At 34.0% G+C, this 25198-nt stretch overlaps 1 protein-coding gene and 1 pseudogene across 4 annotated transcripts in view; both read left to right on the forward strand.

Moving 5' to 3' along the window:
• Window positions 1-25198, forward strand: part of Ddr (discoidin domain-containing receptor 2) — a 789300-nt gene that overhangs the window by 425848 nt on the left and 338254 nt on the right. The gene's annotated exons all lie outside the window — the stretch shown is intronic.
• LOC140450430 (uncharacterized) lies at window positions 5824-24485 on the forward strand (annotated as a pseudogene).

Here is a 25198-nt window from a genome sequence, read left to right on the forward strand (position 1 = left end):
GTTTAGGGATATTTTTTTCACAGTTTGAAGATGTAGTTTTTTGTTCCAGTTATTGAAAGTTATACAGTGAAACTCAGGTAACTTTATTTTTGGGATCAGATTTTAAAAGTAAAGTAGACATTTTTTAAATAAACGTAATAATTGCTTTCATACAAAAAAAATTGTAATGTTTAAAGTAGTAAATTTTATGGTTTGACTTTTAGCTGTCATTTTATTTGTTCAGTTTTGTTTTAAATTTAGTATTAACCTATGACAGTTAGCACTATTTTTGACATTTGGTAAATACCTAATCATATTTGAGATTTTGTTTTTGTTTTTTTAAAGAAGGTTAACCACTATGCATAGTTTCACTTAAAAAGATATTTTTTTTGATTTGTAATAATTTATTTCTGCTACAAATTGTCGCCCATTAGCAATTGTAAGTTTTTTCTATATTTTTCTTAATTGTGACTATTAATATAGTGTTTTTATGTTCTCTATGTTTTGTAACTGTTTGTGGTGACACAAAAATAAATGTTAAATTTTGTTTCTTAACATTTGTTTATTTTTTTAACTAACTCTTTTTGAGTTTAATTTGAAAAAGATTTTGAATGTTTTGCATTTCTGATAATTATATCTCCAGTTATAACTAGCTGGTTGTAATAGGTATAATTAGGCACCTCAAGTGGCGCCCTATATTAAATTTCTTGAGGTGTTTCCTGTTTCGTTTTGTTTTTGTTTATTCCAAGAGATTTATGACCCTTTATTTCATTTTTCTGTAGTTGCCCCAATCCAAACCCTCTTGTCTTTTACTTATCCACGACCCCAGCTCTCCTGCCGAAACCTGAGTGCCCGTTCGCACAAGTAGCGTTTATTTTGCTTACCCTATCTTCGCCCCAAGAATTTCTATCCCCCGTCTTCTACCCCTAATAGTAATACCCCTATGGTAGGCAAAATATATCGTTACAACTTTCAGTCCAGTAGAGAGCCCTTTTATGAAGGCATCTCGTGGATCCTTGATCATTATGTCCCTCCATTTCTAGTTGACTGAAGCACCGACGTTAGTCCAAGACTCATCGGTATAAACAAGGTTTACATTATCCTTCGTCCTCAATGTTTTTATTTGCTGGGTCTCTTCGCGGATGTCATAAATTTTGCTAACACTCACACCGCACATTTTCGAAACTTTTTCCACAGTAATAGTCAAGCTGTCGCCATTCTTTAAGTTCAGAAGATAGTTCAATACATTTAACACCACACGTTTTACTTGCACACTAAGAGGTATAGCCTGTTTGAAATTGACGATAGATACTCCATACCTCCATGATGTAGGTACTTTCATCCGCTTGCGAAAATAAAATAGAACTGAGCTTTCATACTGTTTGCCTACAAGTTTTTGGTCTAATGGCAAATGACAGACATGTTTGCTTTGCGTGGACAATGGGGATTGAAACTGATTCGTTTCTCCTAATGACTTTATAATGATCTTTATTTCCCAAACGATATGTTTACAATGGAAGCTATTGTATAGTATACTTTGATTCGTCTCTGTTTAAATTTGCTCTGTTGTAGGTGGGTGCCTGCGTGCCTGGTCCTTCGGGAGTAATTTTTGAAACTTAATATGTCTTATGCACAGGAAACACTAGGCACTGTTCTCACTTATATTTACACATTTCGAAACGTTGGCAAATTATTGTCAAAAACGGAGTTAATTCATCATCATCAGCCCATAGTCGTCCACTGCTAAACATGGGCCTCCTCGAAAAACCTCCATTCAGATCTATCTCGCGCTGCTCCAGTTGGTACAAATCCTCTTTATGTCGTCAGTCTATCTTGTGGGTGGTCTTCCCGGGTTTCGTCTATCCACTCTCCTTCTCGACTCCAAGATTTTTTTGATCCATCTATTATCCTTCATTTTAGCGACGTGTCCTGTCCACTTCCATTTAATTTTGTTTGTAGAGCTGGGTCGTTGATTTGAAGTTGAATTGCAAGGGGTCGCATTGGGGCAACTACAAAAATTAAACATAGGGGTACTGACATAAACTCCTGTAACAAATGGACAAACAAAACAAACAACAGGAAGGACCTCTAGCAATTTAAAATGGACACCGCTATTAAAATAATTATTAAAAATACAAAAATGGTTAGGAGACTTTTCTAAAATAAAAAGACAAAAATGATTTAGAGAAATAAATTAAACATTTATTATGTCTCACCATAAACGGTTACAAAAATACAAATGGTACAAAAAACACTATATTAATAGTTCATCATCAGCCCATAGTCGTCCACTGCTGAACATAGGCCTACTCGAAAAATCTCCATTCAGATCTATCTTGCGCTGCTGCAATCGAGTTGGTATAAATCCTCTTTATGTCGCCAGTCCATCTTGTAGGTGGTTTTCCCGGGTTTCGTCTATCCGCTCTCGGTCTCCACTCCAAGATTTTTTTGGTCCATCTATTATCCTTCATTCTAGCGACGTGTCCTTCCCACCTCCATTTAATTTTGGCTATGTGTTTTATAATGTCTTCTACACCACTTTTTCTACGGATTTCTTCGTTTCTTACCCTCTCCATCTCGCAACGTTATGCCCAACAATGATCTTTCTATTCTACGTTGCGTCACTTGTAGTTTTCGTGTAGGTGTCCTTGTTAGGGTAAGTGTCTCTGCGCCATATGTAAGGAGAGGCAGGACACACTGATTAAAGGCTCTTCTTTTTAAGCTGATAGGAATATCACCTTTAAAAATATCACGCAGTCTTCCATATACTGCCCATCCCAGTGTTATTCTTCTTAGCAGCTCAGCAGTTTGATTATCTCTGCTAATTTTTATCGTATGTCCAAGGTATATATAGCTGTCAACAATTTCAATTTCGACGTCTTCTACCCTTAAAGGATGGCTCGGAACTAAATTAGTCATCATTTTTGTCTTTTGGTAGTTAATTTTAGACCTACTTTACGTGCTGCATCGCTGAGCTCATTCAACATATCACTGGCAGCCTTTAGGTTATCTGAAATCAGAACAACATCATCTGCGAATCGTAGATGACTAAGCATCTCACCATCAATATTTATTTCTTTACTTTCCCATTCCAGTGACTTCAAAGCATGTTCAAGTACAGTAATGAACAACTTAGGCGACATAGTATCTCCCTGTCGAATACCTCTCCTGTAACTTATTGGTAGGACCGTGCAGATGTATAGTTGTTGTAGAATTTCTGTATATATTTTCTATAGTATTGGTGTACCTATGATCAATTCGACACTCTTCCAATGCCTTTAGAAGTGCGGGTAGTCCGATAGTATCAAACGCTTTATGGAAGTCTATAAATGTTAGAACTAGAGGTCTATTGTATTCAATTGATTTTTAAATCAAGACTTTTATGCACTGTAGGTGGTCATTTGTACCGTAGTTGGGGCGAAAATCAGCCTGTTCTCTTGGCTGATATAGCTCAAATTTTGCTTTCAATCGATTGGTTATTATTCTGGTGTACAGTTCGTATAAATGGTTGAGTAGAGAAATTGGCCTGGAATTCTCTAGGTTTATGTTGTCACCGTTTTTATGCAGAAGAATTGTAATGGAGTTATACCAAGCTATAGGAATTTTCCTACTACACAAGCAGAGATTGAAGAGGTCTCGTATTTTTTTCAGAAGAGAAGTTCCGCCAAGTTTTATAGCGTCTGTAACTATTCCATAATCTCCTGGCGCCCTGCTGTCTCTCTTTTTTTTTTGGTGCATATTGTATCTCATCTTGAGTAATTCCTGGAATGTCCTCAGATCCCTGGTTTTAAACCTTTTGTCTACCGTCTTCATTTACGTTAGTGTTAATTCGGTTTGTGTATAATATAGTGTAGAATTCTTCGACTATTTCAAGTATTTTTTGTCTGTCTGTTGTTACTTCACCCTCTTTATTACTAAGCTGGAAATTTTTTTTTCTACTTGTCGCCATTTTTCGTCTCATTACCTTCATGCTTCTGTTTTGCTCTATAGTCTGTACGATTTTTTCATGTTTAAATTTCCTAATATCTCTTCTCACAGCTTTCGATATGTCTTTGTTGAGTGCCCGAATGGTTTGTGGGTCAATGTCCCTTCCACTTTGTAACTGTCTTCTTTTTTTATACTTATTGTGTTCCCGCTTATACATCGGGGTAGTGACTACAGACTGTACAGCATGCCATAGCATGGAGAACTGAGGGCACGACATACTGCGTTGCAGACACCGCACCCCCCGAAATCCATGGCCTGACGGAGTTAATCACTAAATTAAAAATATTTTTAAATAGTTTCATATCTTCTAATGGATGTATTTGAAACATTTGTTTCTGTATCGAATTTTTAAGTTATTATTTATGAAAAAATTGCCAATCTTAAGAAGGGGTGGCATCCACCTATTGGGTAATCATCATCATCTGGGGACAACAGCACTATATAACTTTTGTTTTTTGGTGTAATCCCTAACTACAGTTCAAATTTCATCCCGATCCATCCCATTAGACAAAATTAGTAGAGAAATGCTATAGTGACTGTACTGTATTAGCCCATAGTCAATTTCAACGATTGCATTTTACTGAAATGATTCAGATGGCACCCTTAAACTAAATGTCACTTTTCTCCGTATCATTAGTCAGGATTATACCATAAAAGATTTATAAACTGCGAGAATCATTAATCTGTTTGTTATCGGCTTACTAGAATCTTTTCATTCTTTCGTGCCTGTACTGATTAAATTTCATGGGATATTTTACATATACACTGAAACCTCACAAATTTCATTCGTGAGTGAACTCGGCTCTCGTCAAGAAAACAAGGACTAAACCAACAAATATCATTAGCCACTTCGGCTTCGTTTCACTTTTTCTTTCATGTATTATGGTAATAGTCGATTAAATAAGGAGATAGCAGATATACTAGATTTTTTACGGGAACAGTGAAAGTGTTTTTGTGTTACACGTTCGTATTTTGACATCCACCCATTTTTACACCGCGAAAATTGATCGGGTGTTATGTTTATAGAAGAATTGTGTACTAACAACATATAATATAAAAAAAGGCGTTTTGAAACTGTTTCCCTATGGAATATTTAGGTTAATTATTATTTTATATAGGTACTAAGCAGATAAAAGTAAATTTATTTTTCTCCTAATAATATCCCACAAATATGCCGGTAAAAACTAATGTTTGAAATGACACGACTAACTATGGTTATTTAAAATTCGAAACAATCATATTCCTTTGTCCGTCAGTTTTGCGACATTGCCAAAGTTACAAATAATTCTGCTAACTGAGGACTGATAGGCACTGGATTTTTGAGCGGTTGAAGCGGATCTAGTTCCTTTCGCGGTCCTTAGAAACAGATATGATGTACACGGACAGTGATGATAACGGGTCAGAAGGCAAGAAGAGAAAAGATAGAGGGTCAACTTCACCTTTCCTGCAGAACAAAAAAACTACCAGAACTCAAAGCAAAACAACACCAATGGAAGAAGATTCAGAGGATGAGGACAACGTTATGAGTATGTTCAAGAAGATGATGGGAGAACTGAAAGAAATCAGAAATGAAAATAAGGAATATAGAGAAGATATGTTAGCAACTGAAAAAAGAAAACATAAAGATAAAGCAAGAATTGAAAGAACCAAAAAACAAATGAACCCAGGTTGAAAACAAAGTAGAAAGAATAGAAAAACAGATAAAAAGATAACCTAGTAATTACTGGTCTACCAATAGTCGCAATAGATGAAACACTCTTAAAAAATGACGTAAAAATTTTATACAAAAGCACCTAAAAGAGGATGTTGAAATAGAATCTGCAATGAAGCTGAAAAACAATAATATGTCTGGTACAAATGAAGGATTATGGCGAAAAAAATAAGATACTGAAAGAAAAAAGCAAACTCAGATTTCTTACTGGAGAAAAGATCTTCATCAACGATGACCCGACCGAAATGGAAAGACACGTGAGGCAGGATATTGTAAAGAAAGACAAGAAATTAAGACCTAAAGATAATAACTTGAAGATAGGGTACAAAGAACTAACTATGGATGGCATAAAATGGAAATGGGTCGGAAAAGGTACTTTTAAACGAGAAAATTCTAGAAATATGGACCCAAAAAACAGCATATAGTAGTGGAAAAAGGAAAAGAGTCTTCTTTATTTTTAAAATATTAATAAATTGTTTGCATATTTTTACGTTTCATATGAAAAATGACTTTATTGAAGTATAAAAAATGGTTCATTTGTGGTTAAGTCAAAAAAATATTTGGATCATCAGCTGGTATTGCAAAACTTAATCTAGAAGTACAATTGCAATTCTACACAGAAAGTAGTTATTTATATTAAATGATTTTCCAAAGTCTGGCACTTTGAATTTTTATCAAAAATATCTAGCAAGAGAAATGTAGAGTATTTCTTAACAAACTTTAAAGAACAATATTGACATACATTTGTGTTTATATTTAAACTTCTAAATATGCAGGGTGTTTAACTCTATCACTGTTCACGAAACATGGAAATTGTGTCAATTAAGAAAAATAGCGAAGTTCTCTAGAATTAAGTGATTATCACCAAAAATTATTTATTTCGGGTTTACTAGATGTTGTATGTGGCATGATTTAGGTTGTCTTTAATAGAACATCATCTTCAATATTCCACCGATTCGCACTAATTATTATTACCGTACTTTTCTCTAACAGCGCAACCCGTGGTAATGAGAAGACGGGGTAGACCAAAGCTGTAGCACCAAGATGATGATGATGATGATGATGATGATGATGACTTTTCTCAAATGGATAATGCATAAGTAACATACATATTTTATATACATACTTTGGTTTGGTTTGGTTTGTATCTATAAATATTAATAATGTTATTCTTATTGCAATTAAAATCCAGAAAATTTAATCAACAGTCAAACTTAAATAATTAAATGGTATCTGATGTAAAACTGTGTTAATAAAAAAACAAAAATCTTTTGCGTCACATCCATAGGTGAAAAGTCAACGTAGCATCTGACATACTTTTTGAGATATCTAATGTTTTAGAATGATCTACCTAAAATCTACAACTGTGACAATGTGACTTTCACAGTTTAAACAGAAATCTAAAAATGTAATATCAGAAAGGTTAATCTACTTAAATCAACAACGTAATATTATGTCTTGTCTACAAGAAACTTCTTGTACAGTTGACCTAAAAAACCTAATGGAGCTGATTTTTTTTTGTTTGATCAGAATGATCCGCCACCAGTGCCAAACAACTAAAATAAAGGTATAAAACCTACTCACCAGTTTTATGACATTTAGTCTTACACCCTTTGGTCGAACAAGTCCACAAAAGGCAATTTGATTTTAGAGTCTTTAGCAAATGAAATTTGAAATTATTGATTACCAAATATTAGCGGTTTCCAAAGGGTTTATTTTCTATACCTGCAACGGGGTGCAGGTAGGCCAGTGACGTGTTCATCAATCTCTCGGGTCTATTTTAAAATCCCTAGTTTTATGGCGGATGAGTTTGTACTATGTGGTGATGACTGTAAAGCTCGGATTATAGGCAAAATGCCTATTTGCCTATTTTGCCTATTATAATTGTTTTTTGGACTTTTTGCCTTTTTTCGTAAATTCCGCATATGTGTGCTTTTTTTAAAATTCATGGTACTACCCATGATATTATTCTATTACTAAACCAATCTATAATAAAATTTTGGGTCAATAATAAAATATCAATGGTTTGTTTATATAACAGATTTCTAGGAAAATGTACCTGATCGAGACTTGAGGGTTAACTATTTGGAAATCCCTAAGCTTTATTAGTTTATTATCAGTTGTATAGGCGGTTACTGTATCAGAATTTAGTCACAAATTGCTATATCCTAGTTTAGTTTTGTTGCGTATACCGAAAAGCAAAGAATACGTTTTAAAACGTTTTGGACATTTGTGTGAAAAGATGACATCTAAATTAAGGCTATGGATCGCACCTTATTAGGAACTTTCTCTAGAAGGAGATGGAGCATTTTGTAAACCATGCGGCAAATCGGTAAGTTTTATTTTTTCTATTTTTTTCTCGTCCTACAACATAACCAAATTCTAAAGCGGTTTTAGAATTCTAATTATTTTTTTTTTAATTCTCAGATTTCAAGTAGAAAAAAGTACTTTATTGACCAGCATTGTGGAACCCCACTTCATAAACGTAATTTGGAAAAATTAAATTCCTCTAAGTTAGCCCAAAGATCTCTGCGGGATAGTTTAAGCAGTTCCAAAAAAAAAATGAGGAAGACGCATTTAAATTTGATTTATGCCAGATGATGATTGCATCCAACATTTCTCTATATAAAGTTAATAACCCTAGTTTTAAATGCTTTTTCGAAAAATATCTTAATAAATCCTTACCGGACGAGAGTACATTGAGAAAACATACTGTGGAAAAATGTTATGTGGAATGTATTTCAAAAATTAAGCTGGAGTTAGAGGGCAATTTTTTGTATATTATCGTGGATGAAACGACAGATGTATGCGGCAGGTATATAGCTAATTTAATGATTGGAATTTTGAAAGAAAACTTTGCGAGAAAACCTTATTTAGTTGCCGTTAAAGAATTGGAAAAAAACAAACAATTTAACAATAAGTCGATTTATACAAGATAGTTTAACAAACCTCATTTTACGCAACGCTATACCAGTGAATAAAATAGTAATGTAATGCTTTCAGATGCTGCGGCATATATGTTAAAAGCTGCTGTTAATTTAAAGATTTTTTATCCTAATTTAATTCATTGCACTTGTGTAGCCCACGGGGTAAATAGAATTGCTGAAGAAATAAGAAATCTGTTTGCGTTGGTAAATAATTTTATAAATTTTTTGAAAAAAGTTTTTGTAAAGGCTCCGTTGAGGGTGCAAATATATAAAGAAAGACTTCCCGGTGTCCCTTTGCCACCTAAACCAGTAATTACAAGGTGGGGAACCTGGCTCGAAGCAGTTTTTTTTTTACTTTGAACACTGCAATGAAATAGAATTAGTTATGTCAGAATTTGATGACGATATTTCCGAAGCCATTCGAGAAGCAAAAAATCCCAAATTGAAACAGGAACTCGCTTATATCAATGACAATTATAAATTAATAGTTACCACAATTACCTTATTAGAAAAACAAGAGATAAATTTATGTGAGTCAGTAAAATTAATAGATAATTTAAAGACGAAAATTAAATCGGCACCTGGAAGTAACGGTCAATTAATTAAAAAAAAAAAAGAAATATGTTTTCGACAAGAATGAAGGTTTTTCGTTTTTATCTAATGTTGCTAAAGTTTTGAATGTGACATTTTCCGAGGAATTTCAAATTATGCCAGATTTATTATCCGCTCTGAAATATGGTTTATAGTTCATAGCTCATAGTTTTAAGACCGAAAATATTGAAAAACATTTAGTTGTTTCTATTAATGATAAAATTTTAAGTGGTTACAATGTTTAATTATTAATTTACAGTTATTTAGTTACTAGTTTATTTATACTAATGTTATGATTATGATGTGTAAATATACCTGCCTTAAGTTAATATTACGTTAATTCACTTTGTACAATAAATAATAAGTTATATTCCTTTATTGCCTATATTATGCCTAAATGTTAATATTCCTGCCTTTTTTAATAAAAATCTTTGCCTATATAGGCGCCTTTTTCTTCAATTTTTGTTGACTATAAATCCGAGCTTTAGTGATGAGTTTACGTGTACCCAACTTATTGTTTAAAGTGTAATGAAATTTGAATATCGAGTGATTAAATCTAATGACGGTACTGCTATAACTTAAAAAGGTAATTGTAAAAAGATTGGTCTTTTCCACCAAAGTGTATTGTAGAACAAAACAGTTTAATCATTTTTTTAGATGTATAGGAATAAATCACACTTGTGGTTTAATCCCATCTGAAAGAACGTAGTTTCAACTACATTGAACAGCTTCTTACATAGTAAAAAGATCAAAGACATAAAATTTCAAACAGGATCAACAAAAAAACCTTTTTTTTCTGCTGTGTAATTAATTATAACTCTTAATATTTTATTATTAGGAAATATCGATAAAAGTTTGTCGAAACGACCGTCCTCATGTTTATAAATGTCTTCCGAGTATCACCTCGTATCTGTTCGAAACAAAAAGTTCATTGAATATTCCCATTACATTTGAATAGACATCCAATACTCTTCTGTCTTACGCCTTGGTGTTCTGATGTCTGCCACTAATCATCAATAATCCCCCGGCTTTCTTATTCTTTGCTTCTCTTCGCTGCCCGACCGGCATCGACATCCCTCTTGTGCATTAATATTAACCAGTCCGGGTTGCGGAGAAAGATACAACTCCTAATAGGATTAGTCAAATTCGAAATAGCTTTTGGTGGTTAAGGCAATTGTTTCACGTAGTCGCCTCGTTTAACAACGTCTCTACTCTAGAGATGCACCTATACATCCATTATTTATCACTTTTATTGATTCGCCAGATCGAAATCACGTTGCAGCTGTAGGGTAGTTTGTGCCCTTAATCATTTTAAATCCGGTGAAGGGATCTGTTAATCGTAGAATCTTAGATGTATACATTTATTAGATTCTTAACTTGAAATAATATAAATAACTATTTAGAATCAGCTTTGTTCCGTCTGTTAATGTTACAATTCTGAAAGTTCCTGAGACCAGGAAAATGAAAATGTGTTAAGATAGTCGCTGTAAATACTTTTTAATACTTGATTTAGGTTCTATATGTTCTATATTCATTAGCGATTTAATTAAAAAATGTCTGATTTTAAGAATTTTCGTCTATAGTTAAAACCATTATATTGTATCAAAAAATTGTTTGAACTGAAAAAAGAATCAATTAGTTTATCAAAAACCTTTAAAATGAGCTGTTGTAAAAGTTATTTGGTGCATTAATTTATTAATAAATGTTAAAAATATAAAAAAAGATGGTGAAGTGTAACTCATACAGTCTGACTCACTTTACTACCTTCAACTTCCAGCATCTTAAAATCTATCTTAATAATTTCCAGCATCCTAACGCCATCTGTGAACGTATTAACAAAGCATACGTTGTTTACTTCTGACAGACATGTCAAATTCAGACAAAGTATTAAATTATTATTAAAATATAAATAAATATCATTTGATAGTAAATTTAATTATTGTATAAACTCGTTCGAGAACGATTTCCGAAGTGGAAATGGAAACGTCAATAAACGTATTTTAACCTTTAATTGTGGCTTATTCCCTTTTAAATAGTAATTAATTTAAAATGCCACAAGAAAATAGCTTCAGAACAATATTACCTAATGAACCAAACACATTAGATGAACTGATTTTGCGGTTGGTTGAAATCTGGGATCAAATTGATCAAGAAAAAATCAGAACGATTATTCTCAGTATGGGAGATCGTTGTCAAACAGTAATAAATGCCAGAGGAGGCAATACTCGATACTAGTACACGGTACTAGTATTTTCTTCCACTTTAAAAATTTCAATTTCGTCATTAATTTATAATGTTAGTTTGTTTAGATCAGTTGTTTGTTTAGATGTTTAGATTTATGATGTTATATTCTTAATTTTAATATATTTTTTGTAAAAAAGGAAAAGTTTTTTATTTAATATGTTCTAAAACGATCATAAAGCAGAAAAGAACAAACAAAATTTTTTTCATTACAACTCAAAATAAGAATTTTAAAATTATGCGTTAATTTTGGAGCGCAGTATATATTGTTTATAAGTAAAAAATGACGTTTAATCTTTTGCAGAGTAGTAGTTAGAGACCTATATCAAAGAATGTCTCAAAAATTTTTTACGTCTTTGTTTGCTAATTACTCTCGTCTATGATATCTTAAGAGACGAAATCGATAATAAAGGCGGTACTAATGATACCTACCAACCCACCAGGGGTATCGTACTATTATTTTAATTCGTTATTGTACAGAAGGCGGAACTGGTGTGTCACTAATTGTTTTTTAAGTACTTACTTTTTAGTCTTAAATTTGATTTGACACACGTTGTAAAAAAGGTACAACCTTGTGATTCAACATTTATTGGACGTGAATATTTTGAAGGTTTCGCCCGAACATTTTTTGTTGTTCGTAGTAATTGAATTTATAAAGTAATTAATTCTTAGACCGGAGTAACTTTAATTTTTACTATTACTTATCACATTCAGTTTTAATTTGTGAAGTATAGATAACAAGAAGTGTTAGAATACAGATATATACAAATACATTATTATATTTCATCATCACTTTCTAACAAAAGACGTTTTAAGTTAAGATAATTTTTTAAACATCATTGCGACAAATGTTATACCTCCTCATATAACCAGTCGACTACGGCAAATTGTGCAATATAATTTTGGCATGCCCCCAGAGCTTAAGACGTGTAAATGGTAATCACGTAGTTTTGTTCCTATTGGTCAACTCATCTTCCGATAATTGACAACTTTAGTTGAGCAAAGGAACAGGTTGCAATATGTGCGAACTATATTAATCATATTATGGACAGCAGAATAGAGCCTATAGTAATTTCTGTTGAAGCTAACGACAATTCATCTAAGATAGAATATGAAAAAGTACATATAACTATTAACTGTAGCTCAAAATTTTATTTTCCAGCGGGAATCAGAACCTCTCAGTAAGACAGAGAATTTTATTTTACATTTTATCCAATTAACATTGTGTATTCGGTTCAGTTTTTGTTAACACTATGTATTAAACTTTGCATAGATGATTGTGTATATATAGAAAAGCATTTATCTCACACGTATACAATATATTTTTTCAACGTTTTATTCATATACTAGGGCGGCTCGATAAGTATTTAGCCTACAAAGAAAAATGAAAGTTTTGCAACAGTGGCGATTTATTTCTCACCAGAGTCTACTCTTAGCTCGATTAAATTGACCCAGCATGCTTCAACTTCTTTAACCCGTCTGAAAAATACATTTTATCGAAGTCAGCAAAGTAGGCTTCCGTGGAGGCGATGACCTCCTGTTTCGACTTAAATTTCTGTCCGGTGAGTGTCGTAATTTCTGTCCGGTGAGTGTCGTAATTTCTGTCCGTTGAGTGCTGTTTTTATATTTGAAAACAAAAAGAAGTCACACGGAGCCAATTCTAGAGAATATGGTGGATGGCGGAGGATGGCTCCGATGGCGGAGGTATGAGCGAGTCCATTGCCATGGTGGAAGAGCACGTTTTTCTTCGCTAAATGGGTGAAGGCGAAGGCTGCAATTCGGCTTCGAATCGGCCTAATAATGCGGCGTAGTAGAACTCTGTGACCGTTTTGCTATTCTCCAGTAGTCGACGTAGATCACCCCTTGTGAATCACAGAAAATGGCGGCCATCACCTTTTCGGCCGATAGGACAGTCTTCGCCCCTTTTGGTGCACGTTAGCCCCTGTTTTGACTGTTTCTTGGTCCCTTGATACCAAAAGATTCATGTTTCGTCAATGGTTACAAAATGACGTAGAAATTCTTTTCGATTACGCTTAAATAGCGTCAAACACTGATCTGTGGTCTCACTGTTAAGCTTGTTGTCCGGAATGAACAAACATGGCAATCATCGCGCCAACAGTTTTCTCGTGCATAAAATTTCACGCAGAATATGATATACTCAGTCTTTTGAGATGTCTACTGTCTCAGTTATTTCACGTACCTTTAGTCAGCGGTCTGCCAATGTGAGATCGTGAATTTTTGTCACATTATCCTCAGTGGTAGCCGATTTCGGGGCACCTGGGCGTGGCTCATCAAAAACCGACGTGCGACCTCGTTGAAACTCGTTAAATTTTGAGGGTTGAACCTGACAAGAATCGAATCACCGATCGATATTGCTCGTTTTCCAGTTTTCTAAAGTCCCTGGACACGCCCGCTTCCACTCGCGGTCGAAACAAAACTAGCCCTCTACGGGAATGTATGACACGATAGTAGATTTCTCTTGAGATAGTGCCGCCATCTGGCGGAGAGGCTAAATACTTATTGGATCGCCTACGTACTTAGTTAAATAAAACTTAGCATTTATAAATGATGCACGCCTATGTATGTTGAGTCTCGTAGATTAGATTTCTGACAATTTACTCTACGTTATTTTTAAAATACACTATAAATAGTGTTTTAGTAGTTACAGTTCTTATAGGTTTATTGTTTTATGTAGAGTTGTTTTAAAATTGTTTTAAAATATAAATTTATGAGCTAGTGATTAAGTTTTCTGATAATTTATAAAACAATAGTTTTGACCATTTATTTAACAAAATAATATCATTAGTTTCCTGGCTTCCATCATTCCTGGCTTCAATGTTTGAAAAACAAAAATTGTACCGATGTGCGCCATAAATTATTAACATTTACCGATATAAATAACAAACATTATGTAATTTTTAGTACATCCACAACAAAGCGTTTATTAGTTTAACACTAATTCCAGTACAAAAAATAGCGTCACAAAGGAATTCTATATGTCAGAACCAACAGAAACAAACAACCGCCGCCACGTCGAATATATGTAGATAAAAATTTTAAACAAAAGGTTACATAAAAAATTGATTATATTCGCTGTTTGACTATATTTCCAGTTGTTATGTTTTTCTGGTGTTGTTGGGCTGTTACTTAAATTTCAAGGGTTTATCTTATGGAATTATAATTCTTCATATTTTGAAGTAGGTATAACCTTTTCAACCAGTGCCATTGAGTTGGGAAGTGCAAAATTTGATGTGATTCAAATAATAAATCCTTAGCTGGCGTGATTTTCAATTTTTATTTCGTCACTGTCTTTATGTAATCTATAGTGTTAATAGGGATACACAGTCACACTTAAGGTTTGTTTATTTTATTGATTTTTTCTATGAGCTGTGTCACAATATGGAGTTAATTATTGGTTCCAAATTTTGATCGAAATCCCGATTACTTCCTTGTTTACCAAATATCTCATACATACATTAGTTCAGATTTTCTTCTTGTTATGGTGCTATCTTCCGGTGGAGCTTAGCGATCATTACAGATTTTCTTGCCTTTGATTTGGTTTCCTGAATGGTAGCCCAGATCTATTTTCCTACGTTTTCATCTGTTTCAACAGCGTAGATAACTATTTTAATATTTCGCTGTTAAGGTATATCATGTGCATACAACAAGTAAAGAACTAGTCTAAATACACTATTCTCGAAAAGGTCGGATAATTCTCAGATATTGTATCGCGAGCATTTTTGTAGCTTTTTAATTAACCCTGCGTGCCAGACTTGTCAAATGCCTGGGTGACGTCAAGAATATAGCAGAGCCTACAAATTTTTCGTCGTATGCTACTAGTTAAGCTGTGAATTTTGATTTTAGTCTGGGCTCATTTAGAAGGTTTGTCTGTGCACCAGGCTTTTTTAAATTTCTAACATTCCATGATCTAATCTTAAGTTCCACATTTTTTTACCTAAGCCTTCGCCAGTCAATCAGTGTTATACTCTGAGGCTCATCCGTTAGTTTAGCAACGATAGTACTTTTCCTGGAATGAGTGGTTGACCTATTGCCCAAATACCGTTTCAGATGAGTCTTCTTCCGCTCTCGGAATAGCTCTGATCCTATTGCTCACCGGAATTAGTTACCGCGGACTTTCACAAGGTTGCATAGGTAACCGGGGTTCAACCCTCCAAAGTGTGATTTTGGGGTGCTCTTAAAGTAGGTATTATGTTCAGATAGATAGTAGATATTATGGACTCCACTTGGTTTGGTGCTACTAGATTTGTTGGGCGGTCGGGTGGGTTACTGTCGCCTAGTTTTCAAAGCAATGACCAGCCTACTTGAGTTTTTGAAATCTAGATTTTCAACTATCTCAGCCCATTTCTCGCGCCTAGCGGTATCAATGCTGTGGAGTAATTCGTCTGGCCTTCCGTCTTCACAGAATTTTTTATACAGTTTTTCGCTCTCCTCAGACCATCCAAGAATATATTCCAAGAATGAAATTAAGATAGTTATGATGGTAACCAACGTTCTGAAAGGACATGGTATATGAAGAAGAAGTTTGGCTGTGTTTTCCTGTTTTAAGCTTGTAGAATTCATTGTGGGGTTATTTGGACTATAACCTATTTCACTCAGATTCCATGCAGTGCGGCTACTGTGTGAAATTGAAAAGTTTCTCTTCGCATAGAGCTTATCGCGAAATTTACAGTTTCTAAAAGTTGTTCACCAACGTCAGTATCTTTTGATTTCTCACACTGATCAATTATATCTTTACATTTCTCATTTCACTCTCAGATATAGGATTTGGTAACTCCACATGCTTTGTATTACATTATGATAAACCTCGTAATAAGGTGCAAATTGTTCTTCTGTTCGTTAGCGACTCTCAGTAGTTGATGCTGAGTGATTTTTGCTCTAATACTCCACATGCATTGTATTACATTATGATAAACCTCGTAATAAGGTGCAAATTGTTCTTATGTTTGTTAGCGACTCTCAGTAGTTGATGCTGAGTGATTTTTGCTCTGATCCTTTTATTAATTCTTCAGTCGTTGCACTAAAACATCTGGTAACATTATTGAATTCTTAATAGTTTGAAATGAAAAGCACAACCATAACAAACAAACCACTGATGCCATAGAATTTCAATTATTTAGTAAATTGCGGTCGTTACCGCGGGAGTCAGCCTAATGTTGTTTAACGTACCTCGAAAAATGAAAACAAGTTGCCGCTTTCCCCTGGAAAGGAACAAATAACCCCGCTTTACTCCGAACAGTCGTTTGTGAATCCTATTTTTTCCTTCCAGTCAATTTATTTCGCACAGACGACTTACAAACAAAATTTCAATTTCAGCAGCCATAGTTCAGGAAGATGTCACGCGCCATACCTGCTAGCTATATGATATATAAAAGAAAAACCTATGCGGTTCCCTATACACTATTACGTGGCTTTATATGCCACTCAGACTTGCGAAGAACGTGACCTAAGGGATCAACAAATGTGTGTCAAATTCCCCAATAGTGAATGAAGACAAACAATTTATTGCTAGGGGGGTGACAACAGAAATTGCATACTTTATTATACAGAACACGTAGTGGAAGGTATAGAAAAGGTCCGTCTCAGTATTTATGAATGTGAAAATAAAGTTTGGCTCCCTAGGCCAGTATCTGTCGAGACTTGAAAACCATTATCGAAGGAATTCGTTTCAGTTTCAGTTTCGCCTTTCCAGTCTGCTTTCAGAGACTTTTTTTTAACAAAACTTTATATTTAAGCTTCAAAATTGCATTTTGTGGAATGCTACACGTTGCGCATCACATTTCTCTAAGTCTCTTGCATAAAATATCAAGTTTTTAATTAATCTTTAATACATTTTAAGTTTTTTTGTGTCAAATTTATTTCATACATATTCTTTCAAGCATTTTTTTAGTTTGTAACTTCTGTAATAGGTTTATTATTAAGTTTGGAGTGAGTTAGATACATATGCCACTGATTTAAATCGAAACAAAATCTATCCCGTCGTCTGTCAATAATTATCGAAATAAATGTAGTGGGAGGTTAATGGACTTTGTGGACTGATGGTTTTTATGTTTTTGAAAGAGAAACATATAGAAATTTAAATTTAAAAATAATAGTTTATATTAATATAGTCAACTAAATGAAATAAACAAATGCAATCTTCATCTAATCTATTAACATACATTTTGAATATAGTTATTTACTCATCATTAGTGAATTATGATACAGGAGATTCTGTTTCTACTGATAAAACGCTTTGATGGTAGTTTCGAATTTCCTCACAGAACCATTGATACACTGATATATTATTCTTTGCTAGAAACATAACATGATCAAATTGGTTCTTTTTCAGTTTTCTTTCTGGATAAAATGAATTGTTTTCAACATAGCATACAAAAACTCTACCGATACATAATTTTTGTCGTAGTAGTTGTAAAATCATTATAAATCAGTTATATATTGGTTAATGTAGGTGTTTAAAAAATGTAGCAGCATACTGGTTTCTCCTAAACTCTTTTACTTTGTTGTAATTATCTTTTTCATATTGCTCGTTGAACAACTCCGCTTTTTTCCTCGTTGTGACCTTTGAGCAGAAGTACCAAGCAGTTGAGCATTTTTGTTACTACTTAAAGCTATTCTTTGGCTTTAAGAATCAGAAGAATTATCTATAAACCACTTTGTAAGGTGTATTCTAGCGTTAAATAATCTTTGTCGCTTTCTGTGCGTATTTTTTTTGCAAAAGATCATTTTCACTTTTTTTCATTAACACTTTCACTAGTAGGTAACATTATTTTTAACTTAAAACCAATCACAAATCGCTACTAAATTACTGTGAAATATTTACAACAAGACTTTCACATCAAAACAATATTTTTACTAACTCGGCAGTGCATAAACAAGTCAAGTCCAGCGATTGGCTGGTTTTTGCGGAGTATTTTAATATAGGCAACCAAGCAACCATATTTGTATACAGAACTGCTTTATGCATTTAGACCAGGGTGGATCTGAGAAAAAATGACCACAGAGGTGGCATTCGGATTTTGGGAAGCCACTAAATATATGGGTGAAAACCCTTTAAATGATATTTAATTGGTATTAGATTACATCGTGGCTGATAATTATGAAGGATGTTAAAAGTTTAACTAGATTCACTTCATGACAACATTAGCTTACAATGAGGGTTACTGGTCCTGAGGACCCGAGACATAGTCTCTAAACGGACTTTAGGTAGCAAATAAACAAACTGATATTGTTAATGTCGCAGCACTAAAGATAGACTATTGAGTCCGAAAACATTCTGTAATTTAGCCCGTAAGGGATCTTTTAAATATCCATACCTTTTATAAAGAACTTTTTAATAACATTTTTTTTAAGATCTATGGTATACAGCTGACTCCAGGAATTTAACTTTTTCATTGTGGATTTAATCTCCCTTCGCCGACTTACGTTCATACATTATCTCAGTGAGTATCTTTAAAGCATGATTTCAACATCGCATAAACAGTTTTGGTAACATCTCTTTCGGTATTGAGTTTCTGACTTTTTTTCTAAAGCTTTATCATTAATGCTGCGTGTTTATATATATTTATTGTAAATAGGTTGGAAATGACAGAAGTCGATTCTAAAGTTATTTAGTAGCTTCCAAACTGATACTAGTTTTAAGGCAAATGTCTTCTAGAAACGTACAAAATTAGTATTACATGTGTATTTTATTCCAAATTATTCTTATTCACATCCTTCAAACGTTGTAATTTTAATATCTTCTTTGTCAACCATTTTCCATCCACTCCTGAATGTAGGTCTCTCCCAATTGCTTTCATCTTTCTCTATCTTGCGCCAATCTAATCCACTGTTTGCCTGCCACTGCTCTTATGTCATCTACCCATCTTTTTTGAGGTCTTCCCATGCTTCTTGTTGTCGTCCTTGGTCTCCATTCTATAATTCTCCGTGTCCACCTATTGTCATTATATCGGGCTACGTGGCCTGCCCAGCGCCATTTCATTTTTGTAATTTCTTCCACAATATCCCCAATCTTCATTCTACGTCTTATCTTGGTGTTTCTAATCTTGTCTCTCAGTGATATTCAAAGCATGATTCGTTCCATTGCTCTTTGCGTTGTTTCTATTTTTTTAGCAGATTTTTTGGTAAGGGCTACTGTCTCCAATCCGTAGGTACAAACTGGTAGTATGAATGTACACCTTTTTCTTTAAGTTTACAGGAATCTAGGTGTTTTTCAAGATATAGGCTAGTTTGCCGAAAGCGCCCCATGCCAGTTGTAATCTTCTTTTAATTTCAGCATCTTGATTTGGTTTTCCTAGTTTGATGACATGACCTAGATATACCTAATGTTCAACATTTTCTACAGTATGATTTTGTATTGTTATATTTGTCTGGTCTCGGCTCAGTATTTTTGTTTTGTTGTAGTTAATTTTTAAGTCTACCGCTCCTGAAACAGCATTTAATTGTTCTAACATATCATTTAGTTCTTGGATATTATCGGCTATTAAAACTATGTTATCTGCGAATCTCAAGTAGTTTAAGTATGATCCGTCGACGTTGATACCCTTGTTGTTTCATTCTAGTTTCTTAAAAATGTCTTCTAGAGCAAGGTTAAATAGTTTGGAAGAGATGGTGTCTCCTTGTCTTACTTCCCGTTGTAGTCTTATGGGATTAGTTTTTGTGCTTTCGCCTTTATCTGTATGGTGGCATTTTCATATATGTTTTTAATTATGTTAGTGTATCTTGAATCTATACGTGCATTTTCTAGAGATTGCCATATTAATTGGAACATTATACTCGATGCATTTTGCTATCAGTGTTCTTACTGTGTGCAAATGGTCTATGGTACTAAAATGTTGTCTGAATCCAGCCTGCTCGATAGGTTGATAGAAATCGAGCTTATGTATTAGGCGGTTGGTTATGATTTTAGTTAGTAATTTATACAGATGTGATAGCAAGGATATTGGTCGGTAATTCTCGATGTTTGCTGTGTATCCTTTGTTGAATAGCAGAATGAGTTCGGAGTTGTACCATTATTGAGGAATCTTTCCTTCATCAATTACTTTATTTAATAAAATATTTAATACCTGTTCCATTTTTCTGCCCCTAATTTTCAACATTTCAACTGTAATTTTATCCTTTCCTGATATGTAATTTATTCGTTTTTAGTTGATTTAGGGCCATTCTTATTTCATAGTCGGTTATGTCCGGTATTTCTTCTGAGCCGGTGTTAATTATTGTTCGTTCAGTACGTCATTGTTGTGGTTGTGTATTCTCGAGTATAATTTAGTGTAGAATTTTTCAATAGCCCCGCTTATTTTCTTTCTGTCTCGGACGGTGACGTTTTTCTCATTTTTTATTTTTATGATTTTTGTTATGCCGTTTGAGTTTTTTGCTTTCAGTACTTTCATATTGCAGTTATCTTGTATTATATCTATTACTAGGTTAATTAGATTAGAATTTTAATATAATGAGTGATATATTTATAATATAGCGAGTAAAACAGTATTGCTACCTGGGAACTATTATAAACAAACAGTGGAGCAATGTACAGGAAATAAAGTGCTGCATAGGAAAGGCAAGAACGGTCTTTAACAAAATGAGCGCCATCTTCAAAAGTCACAACATATACGGGGCGGAGGCATGGACGCTTACAGACACCACTATTAAAAAACTTGAAGCATTTGAGATGTGGCTTTATAGAAGAATGCTGAGAATATCATGGACAGCCAGGATCACGAACAAGGAAGTTCTAGAAAAAATGAAGAAGGAACCAGAGATTGGGTTTACGATCAAACGCATAAAATTGCAATATCTGGGACACGTTATGAGAAATCAGCACCGTTACTCCCTGCTGCAATCTATATTGCAAGATAAAGTCAAAGGTAAGCGAGAACCCGGTAGAAGGAGAATATCATGGCTGCGGAATTTAAGAACATGGTTTAAGAAAACCTCAACGGAGCTGTTTCTAGCCGCAGCGAGCAAGGTCATGATTGCCAATATGATTTCCAACATCCGAAACGGATAGGAACCAGAAGAAGAAGAATATTTATAATTGTCACTTACAGTGTTCTTTTCTACTTTTTATTTTTGGTTTTCAAGAATGTTGGTATTTCTTGATTTTCTAAAATTCTGTTTGTCAAATAATTTTAAAATTCGTTTTTACTGGTTTATGAGCTAACGTTCTGGATTATCAGTTGTTTCATAAAAACTACTGTACTATCAATAATTTTCGAACATAGTATAAAAAATCAAGCTTCACAATTTCTCCAAAACAGTCTTCCACGCAATTCCACATAATCTCTGGCCTATCTTAAGAAGTTGAAAAACTCTCTCTCCAATATTTATGAATGCGAAAATAAACTTTTCCCTTGGGACTTTATAAGATCACATAACATAATAACGTAGTCTGACAGTATAGCGCCTGCATATCTAGAACTATATCTACTTAGCAGGTGGCATGTAGATGGAGGAACATTTATTTTATCTGCTGTTGGAACAATATTTTTAAACTTGGTAGTTCTGTTTGGGAAGTTGGGCCATCACCGGAGTATGAACTTTGCTGTTAAACATTGCTGTAATATTTTATCGGGATTTAGTAAATATAAAAATGACGGGGACGTAAAAATTGTGCTTTTAGATCATTTTGTTCAATTAATTTAACAGTAGAAAGGCACGCGGGTGTTTTGTGTAATTTGTATCAAATTTTAAATAGGAAATAAGTTGGGTAAATCAGTAAAAGGTGTATACTGCTTGTTAAACTGATGTATATATTTTTTATTACAATTAAAACTTAATAATTTTATGTTATTATAAATAGTAAGTTCTCTGAAACTTTTCGTTTTGATAATGAATTCAAAAAAGTGTACATACATGTTTAACATTTAAAGAAATTTTTGTTGTTGTAATATCAGTTAAAATTTAAATTAAATTTAGCAATTCTCTATTTACACAATGAAAATATCATTCATTTATGTTGCTTTTACTTTGAATTTTTATTACAGGTTTTGTACACCTATTGCAATCATTAATGCACTGAATCTAAGGTTCTTTTACTCAGCTTAGCAATGAAACGCATTTATAAAAAATAAAACATAAATTTTTATAAATAAAACATCACAGGTCTAGTTTATTTTGTTCATTAGATCATCAATGTTCTCATTATAATTAGCCATCACTATTGTCCACGGTTATCATTCACAATAATAGCTTCTGTTGTCTCCATTGGGGTTTCCTTAAGTATTTACTCTGAATACTAGTTAAAGAGATATTAGAAATACAAATTAATAAGAAACGAACTTTGCAGCCATAATCTTAGTGTTGACCTTCGCGTTCGAATGATACATTGCCATATCTTTCAAGTGCTACTATATGGAGTGGAAAGAGTTAGGAATGATGAGGTCTTTCTTATGAAACGCCCTGAAAAAGATGAACTTTTGCATCTCATCATTCAGGGAAAAATCCAAGGTAAACGTGGCCCTGATAAAAGACGAACATTATGGCTAAAAAATCTGAGACAATGGTATGGAAAATCGACTACATTATTATTTAGAAATTCTTTCTTTAAAATCACAATAACGAATATGGTAGTCAACGTGATTACAAACGATAAGAGAATGTCTCTACACTCAAAAGACCAGAACATGTACCTAATATTCTACATTATTAGAAGCTCATACTGTTGCTGATGAGGGTATCTTAATATGTTTTCAACTCACTTCCTGATTGTGAAGTCATCCATGGTGCCCTGTACTCATGGCTTAGAACCATGTTTGAAATATCCGTTAGTGGAATATTAGTTTGTATTTTTTTTTTCTGTATGCTGGTATACCAGTTTTTAAGTCACGAGAAAAAGAAAGTGTACTGGAAACAATTTGAACTTCGATGTTGATCGTTCTATCAACAGCAATCTGGACCACCCACTAACTATGGATCAGTATCCAGCCTCCATCTAGATACTGCAGTTGTTGTGAGAAATATCGATTTCCATCCATTGCAACTGGTTTACAGGTTTGTTCGTGGAATAATCACATTACTAACGAGAGGTTTTATAATTCAGGTAGAGTTGATAACTTTTATTCTCCAAACTCAGAAGATAATACTCCAAATATTTCTGACAATTATAACAATACAATATGATCGTTAAGTGGCTAGAGTTGGAAGAGATTGTCTTGGAGTAGATGTCGGACAAAATAATTCCTAAAGAGAAAATTCGATAGCTTACCAAGGAGGTGCTAACAGTGCGGACAGTCAATATAGATTCAGATTCAGAACAGATCAGGAGGAGACACTAATATGCAAGATCAAATAGCGGGTTTGACCGGATCATACAGTATTTTAGACAATCAGCCTCCACCGAGAGGGGAATATGTTTGGGGACCTCTGCCTTTGAATCCAAATTCTCCAGCTAGAAGACCTATTCGATCTCCAGGAAGATACCATCACCATTCCCATGGACACGAACACATTGCCGGATGAACGAAAACCGTCAGTTTAGTAGAATAACAAATATAACTATGAAAACACCGTCGAGCCCGAAATTCATCGCAATGATAACAATGAAAGTACTAATACATCTAGTTGTGTAAAAATAGTTTCACATACTTTATCCGTTAGAAAAAGAAAAAAAGAACTGATATTGCTTTGGTAAAGTGAAGCATTCTACCTAGTACACCAACCAATGTTCAGTCTGTAGTTAACCAGGCCAATAAAGAAGAAGATAAGAAGGAAACTGAGCATAATTTTCGAGAACCAGCTTTAGCAGAATCCAAATAATGATAATCCGAACTTTAGATTTTTTCCGAAATTACAAGGAGTAGAAAATTCAGCTTTTCAAAAACTAGAAACTATTCTCAAAAAACCTAAACCGAGCGAGTCAGGGGTGTATTATTTTACTGACGTAAGCAGTTGTTGTAATATTTCTATTAGAAACGATAGACAAGATTCTTCTTTGAGATGATGAAGCTTTGGAAACCCAAAAGTTTAGGTTAATTTGTTTACAAAATCCAGGTCTCAAAGACGTGAATTCCACTCAGCTATTACAAACGTTTTAAGAGAACATTTCTTTCTCTACTATAATAAAAGATGCAGATTATTTGGCACATAAAATGGGAAATCGACAAATGCCGTTTGAAAAATATGCCATGAAAAATATGAACTTTTTCAACTCATCATTAAGGAAAAAATCCAATGTAAATGTGGTCATGATAAAAGAAGAACATCATGGCTAAAAAATCTGAGACAATGGTACGGAAAATCATCTACATCATTATTAGGAGCTGCTGTCTGTATAATCACGATAGCGAATATGATAGTCAACATAAGTATTTAACGATCGATAATGGTAATGGAACTAGAGAGATTGTTTGTCCTCATATTACTTACTTACTCCATGGCACTAAAACCCTTCGTGGGTTTTAGCCGACTCGACAACATGCCTCCACTGTTTTCTGTCTTGAGCAACCTCCATCCAATTCTCCACTTGCTTAGTGTTTAGGTCTCCTGCTATATTGTCTTGCCACCGGGGACGAGGGCGTCCGCGTGGTCTCTTTCCAGTTGGGAGACTTCCTCCCACACCAGTCTTACTGTTCGTTCATCAGAATGTCTTCTGAGGTGTCCTGCCCATTGGAGTCTTCTGGACTTTATTTCTTTTATGATGTTGACGTCTGGGTAAAGTTCTTCGATCTTTTTGTTAGTTCTTATCCTATATTGTCCTGATGCTTCATTCAGCACAGGGCCAAAAATCTTCCTTAGGATTTTTCTTTCC

Source organism: Diabrotica undecimpunctata, chromosome 9, assembly GCF_040954645.1.
Source record: "Diabrotica undecimpunctata isolate CICGRU chromosome 9, icDiaUnde3, whole genome shotgun sequence".
Taxonomy (NCBI): domain Eukaryota; kingdom Metazoa; phylum Arthropoda; class Insecta; order Coleoptera; family Chrysomelidae; genus Diabrotica; species Diabrotica undecimpunctata.